Genomic DNA, 4,696 nt, shown 5'->3' with positions numbered 1-4,696 from the left:
CAAATCTGAACTTCAACGCGTGATATATTAACCGGTATATCACTCAAAAGTAAAATCTATTTCCTGATTAAGTCCAGCACTAACAAACAATGGCCTTTGCAATATTCATGCCACACAAGGGATGAACAAGTTTTACACAGACTTTTCTGGAATCTTTGTTATTGTTCGGTTTATATGAATATCTGATCACTCTGTCATATACAGAGAGGTCATATTTTAGCATGATATCATTTTATCAGCATAATAACGTTCATGTTTTAGAATCTCATGTGTACAGATTAACCATGTAACTAGTAATTAAATTGATTGCAATATCTTCCTTATTCGTTTCAGTAAAAATGCAGTGTACAGTACCCATAACATTATTACAGGGATGGTCAATGAGAAATTGAACAATCTGTTCCGGGATGAACTAGGGTGAGATTTTGTCCCATGATTAGTTTATATATAACTTATTTTAGGTTGATTGTGAAGGACGTTCCTCAAGTTATATTAATCACTCGACACCTCATTTCTGATAGAATCCATCGCCACGAAAATATTTACCTTTTAATATTGAGGGCCAAGCAAGGGAGCTACTGTTACCATTTTCCACGTAGATTGTATGACGCGGCCGGTTAGCGGACCCCTGAACTCCCGCACTGGAAGCGGATGCTCAACCACTAGGCTATCAGGGCGGTTCCATGATAATTACACCATTGTTGACGTATTGTGATTGAAATAATGATTCTATATTAGTAATATTTACTGAGTGTTGTTTTAAGTAGGTCAGTGTAAATTGTGAATTCATTAATATTATTTTTTTTCTTGATAATTTAACACTGTTACTGTGATTTCTTGAAAATTGCTATAAGGGTCATAATACTCCATGTAAATTTTGTTTTTCTGGACAGGCTGGCAGAGAGTTACCTCACCAAGGTATTGGAAAAAGAGGCAATGATTTCAATTTTACAAACGGTAAGAGACTAATAGTATATTTCTTTAAGGACTTCGATATTAAACAAGGTATTACAATTATAAGTTACTAGCTTTGTATCGGGAAATATGCACGAGTTCTTCAGCGGAAATATTGCGCGAATTTAGGAGCGCAATATTTTTCCGCTGAAGAACAAGTGCATATTTCCCGATGCAAAGATAATAACATTTTTATTACATACGCATCTACAGGTATAACTATATTATATAGATTAAAATATCATAAATATGTTCAATAGCCTGGATTAGGATTGACAATACTGAACTAAATAGAAAAGATAATGCAACAACACACACTGAATTACGTCACGCACCCGATATGAAATTCAGGCGCCAGTGTATGGAAAAATATTGACGTTTCCGGTACAAGTGTAACTTAACGGGGAATAAAAACGAGTATGTAATAATATGTATTATCTTAAAAGTTTTATCCCCACCCCGCTTTGGACAACCCTCTTCAATACGATTTCTTACCAGTACTCCAGTCGTTTTATGGAACAATCTTTGATGTACGTATGCCGTTGACCTTTACATTCAATAGCTCTGAAAAATGTTTTTAGTTGCATTAATTTTCATATTACTTGACAGATATCGTCATCATTCATTCATGCCAAGGCAATTAGGTGCGTAATATAGGATCATTGCTTTCTTGTGTTATGTTTAGGACAGGTTTACATAGACTTTGAGGCTAGTAGGTTTGATTTTTGAATATATTATGCGTCCTAGTTTATTTTCAGCACTCTGGATTTTCATACCTTGAAGCAGATACAAAACTTAAGGAAACGGAAGGAAGCACAAGAGCACTGTTTCAAAAACTTTTACAGAAACATGCCTCTGATAATATTTAATATGGATTCATGAAACCTTGCAGGAGCCTTAATATGAACTTGCGCACCTGCTGCTTTTCATCTGGGTCCACCTACTGTTTACAGAGCTGTGACCCCTGAATGTCAAAAAGGCACATTTTGACCTAGTGAATTGCCCAGTTCATAAGTATTTAATAAAAATTGTTTAAACCGTGCATGCGTCTTTATCATGATATGAACTTGCGCACCTCCTATTATATGTCTGCATCAGGCCCCATTAAGAATTAATTTAGCGCTTATTACAGAGTAAACGTGATATTCAATGCCATGTGTGCATCAAGAAACAGCGCTTTTAAATTTCAGGAAATATTTTACTTAATAACCTGTTTTAAACGAAATGTCACATTGCACAATTGTGTTGATTAATTTACACACATATGTGTTGATTAATATATACTCTCTTTGGCTATAGATTAATTCTTACATGGTGGGACATTAACCTATGATGGTAGTATTTTAACTAACCTGAGCACGAAGTGCGGAAGTTGAGATATTGTGACCACACTAAGTCTGTCGTCCGTAAATTAAGTTGTCTGTCGTCAACATTTGTGTAACGACCACATCTACTCCAAAACCGCTCTAATGGATTTTGAAGAAACTTTGACATGATGTTCCTTTGGTTGTCCTCTTCTAAAGTTGTTCAAATGGTTCCTATTGGTTGCCAGTGATAACAATAGAAAATACTTCAAACGAAAACTGTTATTTTGTTTCCTTTACCAAAATGTTTTCAATGCTTGCCAACCACACAGTGAACAATTCTATTATATTCTATGACAAATTTTGTATGGAGTAAAGTATTACAATTCATTAATACAGTGTCATTTTCTAGTTTCTTTCTTTTGACAACATATCTAATCCAGATACTTATCTACACTCCGTAGGCGATGACTGTTGGTCCAATGTAAATGAAAATTGATCTTATGACTGATTTCACTGTGGCAAACCACAAGGAGTTTGTGGCAAAAGCTTGGGTCTAGTATATAAATCTATGACTGATTGTACAGGGGCAAAACAGAAGGAGATGGAAGGAAAAGGAAGGGTCGAATACATAAATTTATGACTGATTCCATTGAGGCGAACCATAAGGCGTGTGTTGTAAAAGGTAGGGTCCGATATATATACTTATGACTGATACCACTGGAGCAAACCACAAGGAATGTGAAGGAAAACGTAGGGTCGAATATATAAATTTATGACTGATTCCACTGGGGCAAACCACAAGGAATTTTAAGTAAAAATTAGCGTCCAATATATAAATTTATGACTGACTCCACTGGGGCAAACCAGAAGGAGTTTGTTGCAAAATGTAGGGTCGAATATATAAATTCCTGACTGGTTCCACTGAGGCCAACCACAAGGCGTGTGTTGCAAAAGGTAGGGTCCGATATATATACTTATGACTGATACCACTGGGGCAAACCACAAGGAATTTGAAGGAAAAAAGTAGCGTGCAATATATAGACAAACGACAAGGCGTGTGTTGCATACGGTATGGTCCGATATATATACTTATGACTGATAGCACTGGGACAAACCACACGGATTTTGAAGGAAAATGTAGAGTCCAATATATAAGTTTATGACTGATTCCACTGTGGCAAACCACAAAGAATCTGAAGGAAAAGGTAGGGTCCAATATATAAATTTATGACTGATACCACTGGGGCAAACCACAAGGAATTTGAAGGAAAAGGTAGGGTCCAATATATAAATTTATGACTGATACCACTGGGGCAAACCACAAGGATTTTGAAGGAAAAGGTAGGGTCCAATATATAAATTTATGACTGATACCATTAGGGCAAACCACAAGGAGTTTGTTGCAAAAAGTAGGGTCGAATATATTAATTGATCACTGATTCCACTGGGGCAAACCACAAGGATTTTGAAGGAAAAGGTAGGGTCCAATATATAAATTTATGACTGATACCACTGGGGCAAACCACAAGGAGTTTGTTGCAAAAAGTAGGGTCGAATATATTAATTGATGACTGATTCCACTGGGGCAAACCGGGTCCGATATAAAAACTTACGACTGATACCACTGGGGCAAACCACAAGAAATTCGAAGGAAGACGTAGCGTCCAATATATAGATTTATGACTGATTCCACTGGGGCAAACCACAAGGAATCTGAGGGAAAAGGTAGGGTCCAATATATAAATTTATGACTGATACCACTGGGGCAAACCACAAGGATTTTGAAGGAAAAGGTAGGGTCCAATATATAAATTTATGACTGATACCACTGGGGCAAACCACAAGGAGTTTGTTGCAAAAAGTAGGGTCCAATATATTAATTGATGACTAATGCCACTGGGGCAAACCACAAGGCGTGTGTTGCAAAAGGCAGGGTCCGATATAAAAACTTACGACTGATACCACTGGGGCAAACCACAAGGAATTCGAAGGAAGACGTAGCGTCCAATAATAGATTTATACTGATTCCACTGGGCAAACCCCAAGGAATCTGAAGGAAAAGGTAGGGTCCAATATATAAATTTATGACTGATACCACTGGGGCAAACCACAAGGATTTTGAAGGAAAAGGTAGGGTCCAATATATAAATTTATGACTGATACCACTGGGGCAAACCACAAGGATTTTGAAGGAAAAGGTAGGGTCCAATATATAAATTTATGACTGATACCATTAGGGCAAACCACAAGGAGTTTGTTGCAAAAAGTAGGGTCGAATATATAAATTCCTGACTGGTTCCACTGAGGCCAACCACAAGGCGTGTGTTGCAAAAGGTAGGGTCCGATATATATACTTATGACTGATACCACTGGGGCAAACCACAAGGAATTTGAAGGAAAAAAGTAGCGTGCAATATATAGACAAACGACAAGGC

At 37.1% G+C, this 4,696-nt stretch overlaps 1 long non-coding RNA gene across 1 annotated transcript; it reads left to right on the top strand.

The window, feature by feature from the left end:
• The first annotated feature begins 891 nt into the window (after nucleotides 1–891).
• On the top strand, nucleotides 892–1,996 carry LOC128548532 (uncharacterized). The gene is made up of 2 exons (XR_008367145.1): nucleotides 892–957; nucleotides 1,713–1,996. It is a non-coding gene; the product is annotated as an uncharacterized LOC128548532 (long non-coding RNA).
• Nucleotides 1,997–4,696: the final 2,700 nt, after the last annotated feature.

The sequence above is a fragment of the Mercenaria mercenaria genome, chromosome 2, assembly GCF_021730395.1.
Source record: "Mercenaria mercenaria strain notata chromosome 2, MADL_Memer_1, whole genome shotgun sequence".
In the NCBI taxonomy this organism is placed as follows: Eukaryota; Metazoa; Mollusca; class Bivalvia; order Venerida; family Veneridae; genus Mercenaria; species Mercenaria mercenaria.
The sequence above is the reverse complement of the archived record's forward strand: the minus strand, read 5'-3'. Positions and strand labels throughout refer to the sequence as shown.